The following is a 15,856-nucleotide window of genomic DNA, read 5'->3' on the forward strand; positions in this document are numbered from 1 at the left end:
TCTAAAACAGAGAGATTTTGCACTCACATTTTACATAAAATAAATGGGCATGTAGAATAAGAGGGGTCATCTGAAGAAGTGACGGACAAATCAGATGACCCCTCTTATTCTACATGCCCATTTATTTTATGGAAAATGTGAGTGCAAAATCTCTCTGTTTTAGACTTGTGAATAAATTGCTTTTAAAAAAATCTACACCCAGAGGCGCCCCCTTCTTCTTCTTTTATATCTCCGTAACAGTATAGGAGCCTGGTTTCAGCTCCCTGCGGTGGCAGCCCTGTATGTTGAATTCCTATCCAAGGAACGAAATGCACTTTCCTGGGACTTGATAACCAAAAGATCTCATATGTACTATTGTCTTATATAACTTTATACAGACAGCCTCTTTGAGAATATTATTATGTGATTTTTGTGCCTTTACTTGTTGTGTACTATATATGTGGAACCGTTGTGCTGCATATCAAATAATATTACTACTGTTGTCTACGTATACACTTATACATATCATTTTCTTTTTTTTTTGTTATGTTTTGGTGGTGGTGTGGTAGTTCTTGTTAATAATGGATATCATTTCAGCCATTACACACCATAGATACACCACACTTGATCAACTATATTCTCACCTATCACCTTTGGATTTTTCCATTGTAGTTAAACTCAATGGAAGAATCCGCCACACTCTTTGTGGAAAATTTAAACAACTAGAAAGGACCATCCACATGACCAACTCACAATGGTGGGATAGGTTCTTTCTAGAAAAATACATAGAAACTAAGATCTCCCCTAGGGGATTAGGAGTTAGGAAAAACCCTCCCCTCTTCCTAAATGATGGGGGAAAAAAAGAATGGGTAGGGGTGGCAGACTTTTGCACAACAAAATGGATGGGAATACTTGTATCTCATAGGATCGAGAAATATAATCAATTGATTACACAGATCCAAAAAATTGTAGAGGAAATCCTACACCATTCAGAAAAAATTCCAGCATCCTGGTTGGATATTTTAAAGAAAAATACAAAGAACCAAGAGAATGATCTCATTTCCACCAAAATAGGTAAATTTAAACGTGATTTAGACGATTATAATACGAATCGTATTTTTTCCTGGAACCACCAAAGTAGCCATGGGCTATCAGTACCCGATGCCCCTAAATTAGGCCTCTCCGCTCTCAAGCCAGTAATCCCGACCCGAAATAATAAAATCCACCCAACCACCAACAAACCCTTCAGGCAGACCCCACCTGCACTGATGAGTATTAATCCATACGATCCTATCGTTCCCTCTTTTTTTCACATCTCCTCGTCAAAAACTCTTCGTCTTGGTTTTAACCAATATGGCATTACAGAGAAGCACCACAACTATAATTCTAATAAAAACAATTCTAGGAACCTAGCTAGGATGGATGGATTAATACAATCTCTTAACCAATTTTACAATAGACCCACAGAAACCCCTAAAACAAGATCGAGCCCCAGTCAAGCTAGGAGGTTATCAGCCTCTAATTCAGGTATAAAATCCCCCAATAACAATAAAAATGATAATAACACTCCCAACTATGGGCATGTGAACGGGATTCAGTTAACTCTCACTAGCCCAAAAACAAAAAACCCCAATATCTTGGCACCCCTTGACATCCCACCCCCAACAAATCAGAAATCAGAAACCACTTCCCCAAGGCCAGATTGTACCACACCACTTTTTTTTTTAGTGGAAAGTCCTCCTCCAACCTCAAATCCCCAAAAAAGAAAACTCACAGAAGAGGTTGTAGAGGAGGACGAACAAATAAGCTACGCAAACATACTGAAACACCAAAAACGATAAAAATTTTCAACCTATCCTCATATGACCCATCACCTGCTGACATTTCCCTGTTCAGTCTGGGACTAAATTTTGCACCACTAAATAGACCCAACCCCTTCACCCTCTTCAAAGACCTCAATAACTATGTACGCAATTTAACCCTTAAAAGACACTCATATAAAACAGGAAAAGAACTCCAAAGAGATAAGAGAACCTGCCAACCGGCCCACTATACCTCCAACCCACGACCCATCCGAATCTACCATCGATGACCTCACGTTTGACATTGACAATTGTGAAATTTCAAACAATGACGGATACACATCACTAATACTTACCCAACACCTAGCTTCGTCCCCTCCCATTACCCATACATCACTAAAACCTAAATCCATCTTTTTCCCTACCCAATCAAAGGGCCCTTACATCGAAAGTTTTTACAGAGTGGTATATGCTGACCTAACCAAACTGTGCAGTACCACTTCAAAATCTAACAATAACAACCTCACTTGGTCGGAAACCCAGGCATTAGATAAGTTTATACACAAAGAAGACCTCATAATTAAGCCCGCAGACAAAGGAGGTGGTATAGTCTTGCTGGATAGATCCGACTATGTCGCAGAATCTCTCCGTCTCCTTGCGGATAACATCACTTATAAAAAACTGACACATGACCCTACTAACGCTTTCGCTAAGGAAGCTGAGGTCCTAATTACATCTGCCCTCCAAGAAGGCATCCTATCCAAGACGGAAGGTGCCTTCCTACAGAAGAATTTCTACCAGATTCCATATTTCTACTACCTGCCAAAAGTGCACAAAAATCCCCAACACCCGCCTGGTCGACCAATTGTAGCCGCCATGGATAGTGTCACTACCGGCTTCAGCCTTTATATCGACCAGTTTCTGTAGCCACTGGTAACACAGCTCCAATCCTACATCCGTGATGGCCGTCACCTCCTTGAAACCTTGGCCTCATATAGATGGGAGCCCTCGTATGTATGGCTCTCTCTGGATGTTAGCTCGCTTTACACCTCCATCCCGCATGCCCATGGCCTCAAAGCGGTAGAAGACTACCTAACTAATGACCCCCTCGTAAATATGCGCCAAGCCAACTTTCTAATAACAGCTGTAAACTTTTGCTTAACACATAACTACTTTACTTTTAATGGAGAATTCTACCAACAAATCCAAGGCACAGCTATGGGCGCAAATTTTGCGCCTTCCTACGCCAACCTCGCAATGGGGTTTTGGGAATCCCGCTTTATTTACAAAAACAACCCTTTTGCTGAAAATATCATCTTCTTTGGAAGGTATATTGATGACCTTATCATTATCTGGGGCGGTGCAGTTGATTTAATTCCCCCTTTCATCCAACATTGCAATAACAACCCCTACGGACTATCATTCACTTCTAATATGAACCCCGATACGATAGCTTTCCTAGATCTGGAATTAGGACATGAAGACCACACCATCATTTCTAAAAACGATACGAAGCCCACTGCGGGTAATTCATACCTACATTATAACAGCTGCCATTACCCAAAGTGGATTAACAACATACCCAAGGGCCAATTCTGGCGCATTAGACAAAACTGCACTAAACAAGAGGACTACATAGAATCCAGTACAAACCTGAAAACAAAATTTCGGGAAAAAAACTACCCGGCATCACTCATAGACGATGCATTTGAACAATGTCTCCTGGAGAAAATGACCAAAATTGACCGCCCCCCACGCGACTTCTCCAGCAGATTTATTACCACATTTCATAATGAATACAAAGCCATGGAAAAAATATTGAGAAAACATTGGGCCATCCTTCAACAGGATCCCCACCTGCGAGTGGAACTCCCAGCTCGACCCTCCGTCACCTATCGCAGGGCCCCCAACCTAAGAAATAAATTCGCACCCAGCAAACTCAAAGTACAAACACACCCCTCCATGGCCCCCAAACTGATACCGCAATGTCATAAAGCCCTCTGCAAAACTTGCAAATTTGTAGACCATGGACAAAAAGAATTCACTACAAAAGGCAAAACATACACGCTAAAAGAATTCTTCAACTGTTCGTCTGAGTTTGTGGTGTATGGACTGAGTTGTCCTTTTGGTCTCATTTATGTGGGGAGAACCATAAGGACACTGAGACAGCGCTTCGGCGAACACAGAAGACTCATTGAAGGAGGCACAGACCCACACAGTGTGCCACAACATTTTTCCCACTTTCATAAAGGCTCTACAATAGGCCTAAAGGTATGGATCATTGAACAGATTCCAAATCATCTCCCCCCGGCGGAGAGATTCAAAAAATAATGCGCCTGTGAAACATTCTGGATATATTCCCTGGATGTTCTCTCCCCGGGGGGAATCAATGAATCCATCGAAATCGCCACGATCCTCTGATTTTGCGTATACATACCCACTTATTGCTTATTACTATTATGACCTGTTATTGCATGTTGCTCATACATATATCCCCCTTTGTACTGCCCGTGCACTTTATGTTAGTAAAACTCATTTAAAGTGCAAATAATAAGTCTTTACATACAACAGTTCTTTCCTTATTTTATACATATTTTATACACAATTAGGGGATTTTTGTGTTGATAAACCTGCCTTTTTTATTATGTGAGCTCTCTCACTGTATCTGACTGTTTGATAAGATGTATTATGTATTATTATTGTGATGATCTTCATAACCAATCGATCGGTTGATTGATGGCAAACCGACCGATCTGTGTGTTTTTTTCCTGTGTGTTTTTTTCCTGGTAAACAGACACCAATCATTATTCCGCTATCATCTTCCCTTTCCCCATCTTTTCCTTCCCATACTTACCTAACCACCACAGGTAGCATATAGTAGGCTATACTCCCATTGTTCACATACCATGCTGCCGTCCCTCCCCTTTCCCTTCTTCTTTGCCTCATTCTTCTTTTTATCCCTTTTCTTTTGCTTTTTCTCGTTTCTCCTCTTTTTTCTCCCTTTTCCGTATTTTTCCTCTTGCATAATTTTTTTTACCGCATACAAAAAAATGTTTCCATCCCAATCTCCATAATACACCCTCAATACTACTATACATATATTTCCCCCTCTCTCTCCCCCCTTCCCCAGTTCCTTATTTGTTTCCCTCAATTTAGACATATAATCTCTATAACAATTATATAAATTTTCTATATTTTATATATTATATGCATTTATAGATATATAGATATTTTTTTATATTTTATATTTTTTACATGTGTGTGTGCATATATATATATATATATATATATATATATATATATATATATATATATATATATACACATGTGCGTAGGTATACACATATATGTGTATGCCAGGGGCGACACATTTTATACTTCCTCTCATGTCCCTTTCATACATAATTTTATCTACATATATATGTTATTTTTTTCATTTTTACCTTATTCGTTCCCCCATTTTTTTTTATTTTTTATTATTATTTTCATTTTTATTCTCTATTTTTTTTTTTCCCCCGTGTATTTTTTTCCCCCTAGTATCCTCTCATTGAAACCCGGGAAGTAGCCAGATGGCAGTTCTGAGATGCCTATTTCAGGCAAGGAAACTGATTGCTCAACCCTGCTTAGCCTCCAATGTTGGCAATGACTTGGTTTTTTTCGCTTGTTTCCCAAGATGACCATGTTGGCGTTTGTCAAGATGGTTGAGAGTGCCCGAAGAGATCGCCTATGGCCCCATCACCTTGAAAGTGCCTGATCTTGTCTGATCTCGGAGGCTAAGCATTGTCGGGCCTGATTAGTAACTGGATGGGAGACCAACTGGGAATACCAGGTGCCGTAGGATTCTTTTTATGTTGTTGGCGTTGACATGTTTTTTTTTTTCCGCTTGTTTCCCAAGGTGATCATCTTGGCATTTGTCAAGAGGGCTGAGAGAGCCCAAAAAAATCTCCTACGGCCACATCCCCCTGAAAGCGCCCGATCTCATCTGATCTCAGAGGCTAAGCAGGGTCCGGCCTGGATAGTACCTAATTAAAGGTGCCGCAGGAATCTTTTTATATTAATGGCTTTGACCTGTTTTTCTTTCGCTTGTTTCCCAAGGTGACCATTTTAGCATCAGTCAAGAGTTTTGAGTATGTCCCAAAGCGTTCGCCTGAGGTCACATCACCCTGAAAGCGCCCAATCTCAGAGGCTAAGCAGGGTCTGGGTCAGATGGGAGACCGGCAGTGTCTATGTTGTTGGCGTTGACCTTTTTTTTTCACTTGTTTCCCAAGATAACCATCTTGGTATTTGTCAAGAGGGTTGAGAGTGTCTAAATAGAACACATATGGCCACATCACCCTGAAAGCACACAATCTCATTGATCTCGGAGGCCTAGCAGTGTACGGCCTGGTTAATACCTGTATGGGAGACCATCTGTGAATACCAGGTGCCGTAGGCTTCTTTTTATGTTTTTGGCGTTTACCTGTTTATTTTCGCTTGTTTCCCAAGGTGACCATCTTGGCGCTTAACAAGAGGGTTGAGAGTGCCCAAAGAGATCACCTACGGCCCCATCACCCTGAAAGCGCCCAATCTCATCTGATCTCAGAGGCTAAACAGTGTCGGGCCTGAATAGTACCTGGATGGGAGACCGCCTGGAAATACCAGGTGCCATAGGCTTCTTTTTTTGTTGTTGGCTTTGAACTTGTTTCTCAAGGCGACCATCTTGGCGTTTGTCAAGAGGGTTGGGCGTGTCTTGAAGAGAACACTTACGGCCACATCACCCTGAAAGCACCTGATCTCGTCTGATTTCAGAGGCTTAGCAGCATCAGGCCTGGTTAGTACCTGGATGGGAGACTGCCTGGGAAGACCAGGTGACATAGAAGGATCTGGTCAGGTTAGTGCCTTGATTGGGAGATCGCCTGGGAATACTGGATACCGTAGGATCCTTTTTATGTTGTTGGCTTTGACCTGTTTTTTTTCCCTTGTTTCCCAAGGTGACCATCTTGGCATTTGTCAAGAGGGTTGAGAGTGCACAAAGAAATTGCCTACGGGCACAACACCCTGAAAGCGCCCAATCTCGTTTGGTCTCAGAGGCTAAGCAGGCTTGGGCCTGGTTTGTACCTGGATGGGAGACCGCCTGGGTTTTCCAGATGCCGCAGGCTTCTTTTTATGTTGTTGGCGTTGACTTGTTTTTTTTGTTTGTTTCCCAAGGTGACCATCTTGGCATTTGTCAAGAGGGTTTAGCGTGCATTTGATCTCAGAGGCTAAGCAGGGTTGGGACATGGTTAGTACCTGGATGGGAGACCGCCTGGGATTTCTTGATGCCATAGGCTTTAGTTTTAAGCTGTTGGCATTGACTTATTTTTTTTATTTTTATTATTCTTTTATTAAGTAGAACAACATAAATATAACAGTCAACCATACAGCATGACCCAGGGTCACAATTACATGCTAACAAAAAATAGGCAGCCAAATAACTCTGGGTTCTCAGAGGGGAGTCCTACAGTTTCATGCAGAAAATAGAGAAACCCCACCTCCGACATGTAGTACAGTATAACTAGGGCAGCTCCGTTCGGACAAATGTAATCATGGAGAACAACTGGGACCACAGCGAGCCAGCTTATCATGACCTACGTGAACCAGAGTAAAATATGAGCCGGTCATGTCCAGAACCCTGGGGTTCTTCTGGGTCCTGAAGGCTAGTAAGTAGACAAGGCATAGTTAAAAGGGAGGACGGGGGAAGAAGAGAGTGCAAAGACGGAGAGAGAGGAGGTGGGGGGATGGCGGCGGGGAAAAAAAGAAAAATAAAGACAAAAAGGGAGGGGGGGAATGCCACCCAGGGCAGACATGGCCTACGTAGGTAAACGTTAGATGTTCAGTCGTTTTCTGGGACGGGGGCACTGCTCACCTCCCGAATGTAGTCTCGAGTACCAGTAAAATACCTCCAGGGCCTCCATGTAACACTAAATGCCTCTTCAGTGTTGTGAAGGGTGGCGGTCAATTCTTCCATCCGGAGAATATGATTGACTTTGGAATACCACAGCACCTTGGATGGGGGCTGAGGCTGCCTCCACAGTGCGGGAATGCAGGCCCGGGCGGCATTCAGGAGTTGCATCGTGAGGGTTTTTTTGTATTTTCGAACAGGCTGTTCGGTCAAGTGTAGAAGGCACGCTACTGGGAACCCAAAAGTTCCTCAAGGTTGGGCATGCCCAGAAAAGGTGTCCCATGGTCCCCATATCTGAATTTCACCTCCAACCAACATCCGGGATCGATCTATCCATTTTATTCAGAAGGTATGGGACTCTATACCAGCGTGAGACTATCTTGTATCTTGATATTGGTTTGCGATGGAAGCTTTATGTACTAAGGTCAGGATCTTCCCTATCTGTTGTGGGGTAAATGTGTACTCCGAAGCTGTGTACTGTGTACTCCGAAGCTGAACGGCTCCTGCGCGGTGAGTGGAGGTGGTAGCCCCACCATCCAAGCGGACATAGGGTTGTGAATATTAGAGGGCCCCTCGCAGGCGAGCTTCGCTCGCCACGCTTCGGGCTTGGCTCCGCTGCGCTCGGCTCTTTTATATTCTTACTCTATGTCCACTTGGATAGTGGGGATAGAACCTGTACTCAGTGCGCAGGTGCCGTTCATGCTCGCAATTTTCGGAATCTGTGTTGCTGTGTACTGCGCATGCGCAGTACACAGCGGACACTATCCGATGGGGGACCATATGTGATAAGACACCGGCATGGGGAACTGAAGCTATGGGTCAAGCTAGAGCAGGAGATGGCGCGGGTTCCACTGGCTGGTCTGCCTTGGGCGGGGAGGCCATTGGAGCCCTGTGTGACTACTCACCCATTAATTGGCCCCTCGCTCGCTGAGATGGATAGTTTTTTTTACCTTTCCCACCTGACTAACTTCCCTTCTCCTATGACCCCAATTATTGGACATCCTAGATTCCCTCCAGGCCTGTCTGACCAGGCCTTTACCAGGCAAGCCCCGAAAGGGCTTCTGAGAGCAGCCCTATTTCTTGGACCCAAGAATCTGACTCTATTTTGTGTATTACTTCTTCTCCACATTAACTGTCACACTGAGAACCATTTGTAACACATAACACTTGCAACACATTTTTTAACAGCGGTAAAATGTGAGAAAAGCAGTGGGACGGTTTACTTGATTGAGAAGTGGTTGCAGTAGCAAAGCAAAGCAATACAGTTTGATTACATTAATAACACATAATGCAACTATTTTACATTCATTTTACATTCACATCCTAATGTAAGCTGTCTATCACTATTGATGTGGCCGTAAGCATTCTCCTCAAGACACGCCCAACCCTCTTGACAAACGCCAAGATGCTCACCTTGAGAAACAAGCAAAAAAAAACAGGTCAAAGCCAACAACATAAAAAGAAGCCTATGGGCTTACAGCGGACCTTAAAAGATGGGACCCACTAGCTCTGTCATGGTTCGGACGCTGTAATGTGTTGAAGATGAACGCGATGCCACGACTTCTGTATCTACTACAAGCCTTACCTATCAAAATACCCCAGACTTTCTTTCATGCGGTTCGCTCAATCTTTATCAAGTTCCTCTGGCGCGGAAAACATATGCGTATTGGTAGGGCAATGCTATTGCGACCGAAATTGCGGGGAGGTATTGGCTTCCCGGACCCTGCTCTATATTACACAGCGACGCACATGACACCGGTGGTTGACTGGTGCCGGTGTTCTGCCATATACTGTCCGGCCATGATATAGTGTCCGCGCCGTACTGCGCATGCGCAGTACGGAGCAGACGAAGCTTCGGAAAATCTCCGAAGCTGAACGGCGCCTGCGCGGTGAGTGGAGGTGGTAGCCCCACCATCCAAGCGGACATAGGGTTGTGAATATTAGAGGGCCCCTCGCAGGCGAGCTTCGCTCGCCACGCTTCGGGCTCGGCCTCGCTGCGCTCGGATCTTTTATATTCTTACTCTATGTCCACTTGGATAGTGGGGATAGAACCTGGACTCAGTGCGCAGGCGCCGTTCATGCTCGGCAATTTTCGGAATCTGTGTTGCTGTGTACTGCGCATGCCTACCCTTCTTAGCCTCAGAAAAGAGAAGAGATAGGGCTCTTTCAGGGTGATGCTGCTGTAAGCGATCTCTTTGGGCACTCTCAACCCTCTTGACAAATGCCAAGATGGTCACCTTGGGAAACAAGCAAAAAAAAGAAAACGAATCAACGCCAACAACATAAAAAGAAGCCTACAATAACTGGTAATCCCAGGTGGTCTCCCATCCAGGTACTAACCAGGCCCGACTCTTCTTAGCCTCCAAGATCAGATGAGATTGGGTGCTTTCAGAGTGATGTGGCCATAGGCAATCTCTTCAGGCACTCTCAACCCTCTTGACAAACACCAAGATGGTCACTTTGGGAAATAAGCGAAAAAAAAACAGGTCAACGCCAACAACATAAAAAGAAGTCTACGACACCTGGTATTCCCAGGCGGTCTCCCATCCAGGTACTAACAAGGCCCGACTCTATTCGCCTCCAACATCAAACGAGATCGGGTGCTTTCAGGGTAATGTGCCCGTAGGCAATCTCTTCAGGCACTTTCAACCCTCTTGACAAATGCCAAGATGGTCACCTTAGGAAACAAGCAAAAAAATAAAAATAAGTCGGAAGCTAGAGACAATACGGCCCGAGTCCTCAATTTAATCCATGCGGCGCATGTACAGGGAAGGCCCTTGCTTATGCTGTCAACAGACGCGGAGGAGGCCTTTGACAGGGTGGCCTGGCACTTTATGCAGGCCACCCTGGAACATATAGGTCTTGGCCCCAACATGATGAGCTGGGTAATGTCGCTTTACTCCACGCCATCGGCAGCGGTACGGGTGACCGAGTGGTGCTCGGACTCTTTCCCCATCACTAATGGGACGAGGCAGGGGTGCCCTCTGTCTCCCCTAATTTTTATTCTGACACTGGAACCACTTATGTGTCACGTTCGGAATGACCCGAATATTACTGGCATATCCAAACCCTCGGCACAGCACAAAATTGCGGCGTACGCTGATGATCTAATTTTTTCCATCTCCAATCCACACATTTTGCTTCCCAAAATACTTGCGTCTCTACAGCGACACGGCAGCCTATCAAACTATAAAAACAATTGCGCCAAGTCGGCTGTATTGAATATATCGGTCCCGGATGGTGAGGCCAAGAGGCTCCGCTCCTCTTTTCCATTCTACTGGGCTGAAAAATCTATACGTTAACTGGGCGTTGACATCGCAGCGGATTTAGCGCAATTGTACCTGCTTGATTTTGTCCCTCTCCTGGATAGACTGAAATCTGATTTGGGAAACTGGCATGCTTTAACACTGACCTGGTTCGGGCGCTGTAATGCATTAAAAATGATGGCCCTCCCTCGGATCTTATACATGTTCCAGACATTACCGATCCGGTTACCCCCAATTTTTTTCAGACAACTGCAGGTGCTGCTCCGGGACTTTATTTTGGCGCGCAAACCGCCCAGAGCCCGTTTGCAATTGCTTGCCAGACCAAAGGACAAGGGGGTCTGGGTCTCCCAGATCTCAGACAATACTACAGAGTGACTCTGCTAGCGAGAGTCGTTGATTGGCATTGTAATGGCCCACACAAGCAGTGGGTGGAGATGGAGATTGAGGATGGATCCATTCCCCTATTGACCTCCCCGTGGCTCCTGTCCTCCCTACCAAAAGACCTCAGAGGTCACCCCGTAGTGGGAGCTACGTTGGCTGTTGTGCGGAGGTTGTTCCGCTGCACACACATTGCTCCCCTGCCATCACCAATGACTCCGGTTATAGGTAATCCAGACTTCCCATCGGGATTTACCAACAAGAAACTGCGACAGTTGACAGTGGTGGGGAAACAGCGTCTGGGAGAGGTGTGGCCCACGGGAAGGCTCCCGACCACGCAAACTGTCGCCGAGCTTTCTGACCCTCCGCTTGACTTGTTTAGTGCTTATCAACTTCGTCACTTTCTTCTGGCCATACAAAGGGCCCCCTACACTCCTAGAGACCTGACACCCTATAAATCCATCTGTCACAAAAGGGAACCTGTGCGACACACCCTCTCCCTTCTGTACAACCTATTGAGTAGTCAGGAGGAGGAGTCGACCCCCACCATTTATCCACAAATGGGAGAGGGACTTAGGCATCACATTTACCCCACAACAGATAGGGAAGATCTTGACCTTAGTACATAAAGCTTCCATCGCAAACCAATATCAAGATACAAGATAGTCTCACGCTGGTATAGAGTCCCATACCTTCTGAATAAAATGGATAGATCGATCCCGGATGTTTGTTGGAGGTGAAATTCAGATATGGGGACCATGGGACACCTTTTCTGGGCATGCCCGACCTTGAGGAACTTTTGGGTTCCCAGTAGCGTGCCTTCTACACTTGACCGAACAGCCTGTTCGAAAATACAAAAAAACCCTCACGATGCAACTCCTGAATGCCGCCCGGGCCTGCATTCCCGCACTGTGGAGGCAGCCTCAGCCCCCATCCAAGGTGCTGTGGTATTCCAAAGTCAATCATATTCTCCGGATGGAAGAATTGACCGCCACCCTTCACAACACTGAAGAGGCATTTAGTGTTACATGAAGGCCCTGGAGGTATTTTACTGGTACTCGAGACTACATTCGGGAGGTGAGCAGTGCCTCCGTCCCAGAAAATGACTGAACATCTAACGTTTACCTACGTAGGCCATGTCTGCCCTGGGTGGCATTCCCCCCCTCCTTTTTGTCTTTATTTTTCTTTTTTTCCCCGTCGCCATCCCCCCACCTCCTCTCTCTCCGTCTTTGCACTCTCTTCTTCCCCCGTCCTCCCTTTTGACTATGCCTTGTCTCCTTACTAGCCTTCGGGACCCAGAAGAACCCCAGGGTTCTGGACATGACCGGCTCATATTTTACTCTGGTTCACGTAGGTCATGATAAGCTGGCTCGCTGTGGTCCCAGTTGTTCTCCATGATTACATTTGTCCGAACGGAGCTGCACTAGTTATACTGTACTACATGTCGGAGGTGGGGTTTCTCTATTTTCTGCATGAAACTGTAGGACTCCCCTCTGAGAACCCAGAGTTATTTGGCTGCCTATTTTTTGTTAGCATGTAATTGTGACCCTGGGTCATGCTGTATGGTTATATTTATGTTGTTCTACTTAATAAAAGAATAATAAAAATAAAGAAAATAAGTCAATGCCAACAACTTAAAACTAAAGCCTATGGCATCGAGAAATCCCAGGCGGTCTCCCATCCAGGTACTAACCATGTCCCAACCCTGCTTAGCCTCTGAGATCAAATGCACGCTCAACCCTCTTGACAAACGCCAAGATGGTCACCTTGGGAAACAAACAAAAAAAACAAGTCAACGCCAACAACATAAAAAGAAGCCTGCGGCATCTGGAAAACCCAGGCGGCCTCCCATCCAGGTACAAACCAGGCCCAACCCTGCTTAGCCTCTGAGACCAAACGAGATTGGGCGCTTTCAGGGTGTTGTGCCCGTAGGCAATTTCTTTGTGCACTCTCAACCCTCTTGACAAATGCCAAGATGGTCACCTTGGGAAACAAGGGAAAAAAAACAGGTCAAAGCCAACAACATAAAAAGAATCCTACGGCATCCGGTATTCCCAGGCGATCTCCCAATCAAGACACTAACCAGACCAGATCCTTCTATGTCACCTGGTCTTTCCAGGCAGTCTCCCACCCAGGTACTAACCAGTCCTGATGCTCCTAAGCCTCTGAAATCAGACGAGATCGGGTGCTTTCAGTGTGATGTGGCCGTAAGCGTTCTCTTCAAGACACGCCCAACCCTCTTGACAAACGCCAAGATGGTCGCCTTGAGAAACAAGCGAAAAAAACAGTTCAAAGCCAACAACAAAAAAAGAAGTCTATGGCACCTGGTATTTCCAGGCGGTCTCCCATCCAGGTACTAACCAGGACCGACACTGTTTAGCCTCTGAGATCAGATGAGATTGGGCGCTTTCAGGGTGATGGGGCCGTAGGTGATCTCTTTGGGCACTCTCAACCCTCTTGTTAAACACCAAGATGGTCACCTTGGGAAACAAGCGAAAATAAACAGGTAAAAGCCAACAACATAAAAAGAAGCCTACGGCACCTGGTATTCACAGATGGTCTCCCATACAGGTATTAACCAGGCTGTACACTGCTAGGCCTCCGAGATCAGATGAGATTGTGCACTTTCAGGGTGATGTGGCCATAGGTGTTCTATTTAGACACTCTCAACCCTCTTGACAAATACCAAGATGGTTATCTTGGGAAACAAGTGAAAAAAAAAAAGGTCAACGCCAACAACATAGACCCTGGCGGTCTCCCATCTGACCCAGACCCTGCTTAGCCTCTGAGATCGGGCGCTTTCAGGGTGATGTGACCTCAGGCGAACGCTTTGGGACATACTCAAAACTCTTGACTGATGCTAAAATGGTCACCTTGGGAAACAAGCGAAAGAAAAACAGGTCAAAGCCAACAATATAAAAAGATTCCTACGGCACCTTTAATTAGGTACTATCCAGGCCGGACCCTGCTTAGCCTCTGAGATCAGATGAGATCGGGCACTTTCAGGGGGATGTGGCCGTAGGAGATTTCTTTGGGCTCTCTCAGCCCTCTTGACAAATGCCAAGATGATCACCTTGGGAAACAAGCGGAAAAAAAAAACCATGTCAACGCCAACAACATAAAAAGAATGCTACGGCACCTGGTATTCCCAGTTGGTCTCCCATCCAGTTACATCAGGCCCGACAATGCTTAGCCTCCGAGATCAGACAAGATCAGGCACTTTCAAGGGGATGGGGCCATAGGCGATCTCTTCGGGCACTCTCAACCATCATGACAAACGCCAACATGGTCATCTTGGGAAACAAGCGAAAAAAAACAAGTCATTGCCAACATTGGAGGCTAAGCAGGGTTGGGCAATCAGTTTCCTTGCCTGAAATAGGCATCTCAGAACTGCCATCTGGCTACTTCCCGGGTTTCCAACTCCTTCAACTAATCCCAGGAGACAATACTTCGCCTCCATCCTGGTGGAGGTTCCAACCACCCGATCAATGGTTCCTGTCACCTCTGTCCAGTAGCGGATCAACTTCGGGCATCTCCAAAACATGTGCATCATGTCTCCCCCCATGTTCCCGCACCGGGGGCAACTTGCGTCCGGCCGTTCGGCCAAACTGAAAAAGTTTACGAGGAGCATAATAGGTTCTATATAATAAGAACAGATGTGACATCCTGTGTGAGGAGAGCCACAATTCACCACAGGCAGGATTCCTGTGGCCAATTATAGCTCAGGGGGGTTTAGTACACACCCCACACTATATAAGGCCGCCAGCATGGCGGCCTTGTATAGTGTGTTGCGGTGGTCAGGGAAAGAGGACGCTCTTTACTGCTTGGGAACCTAGCACTGTTACAGTGGGTGTTATGTGCCTCCTGCACAGTACACACCTGAAGCTACCCTTTATTACTGGTGTTCAATTTCTGCAATTTCTGCAATACATGCATCTCTGTATACTCAAGTGCAGAAGTTAGAGTCGGTGTTGTGTGCCTCCTGCACAGTATACACCTTATTGCTGGTGTTCTGTTTCTGTAATACAGGAACCTAGTACTGTTACAGTGCTAGGGTGTACAGAGAAGCTGGTATATATAGAAGACTACAGCATACAGAAGAAAGGCTAGTGAATACAGAATACAGGTTTCGTGTATGTAGAGAGGCTTGAGTATACAGAGATGCTAGAGTAAACAGTGAGGCTGGGGTACACAGAGAGGCTAGTTTAAAGACAAATACAAAGATGTTAGTGTATATAGAGAGGTTAGTGTATAGAGAGAGTCGAGTGTATACAGAAAGGACAGTGCATATAGAGAAGCTAGTGTATACAGAAAGGGTATACATGAAAGCTGACATTCTATACAGAAGACTGGGTAGTGTATACAGAGAGTCTAGTGGGTACAGAAGACAGGCTGGTGTATTCTAGCTAGTTTTTACAGTCTAGTGTATACAGAAGACAGGCTGTGGTATACAGAGAGTTTAGTGTATTCAGAGAGTCTAGTGTATACAGTCGGCGAGTGTATACATAAGA

The 15,856-nt window shown here is 45.4% G+C and overlaps 4 pseudogenes; 2 read left to right on the forward strand and 2 right to left on the reverse strand.

Moving 5' to 3' along the window:
* Positions 1-5,503: 5,503 nt before the first annotated feature.
* LOC143936841 (5S ribosomal RNA) lies at positions 5,504-5,622 on the forward strand (annotated as a pseudogene).
* Positions 5,623-6,315: 693 nt separating this feature from the next.
* On the forward strand, positions 6,316-6,434 carry LOC143936610 (5S ribosomal RNA; annotated as a pseudogene).
* Positions 6,435-9,992: 3,558 nt separating this feature from the next.
* On the reverse strand, positions 9,993-10,111 carry LOC143937409 (5S ribosomal RNA; annotated as a pseudogene).
* A 3,546-nt stretch (positions 10,112-13,657) lies between these two features.
* On the reverse strand, positions 13,658-13,776 carry LOC143937213 (5S ribosomal RNA; annotated as a pseudogene).
* Positions 13,777-15,856: the final 2,080 nt, after the last annotated feature.

The sequence above is a fragment of the Lithobates pipiens genome, unplaced genomic scaffold, assembly GCF_037356315.1.
Source record: "Lithobates pipiens isolate NorthernLeopardFrog02 unplaced genomic scaffold, aLitPip1_a1.2 Scaffold_28, whole genome shotgun sequence".
In the NCBI taxonomy this organism is placed as follows: Eukaryota; Metazoa; Chordata; class Amphibia; order Anura; family Ranidae; genus Lithobates; species Lithobates pipiens.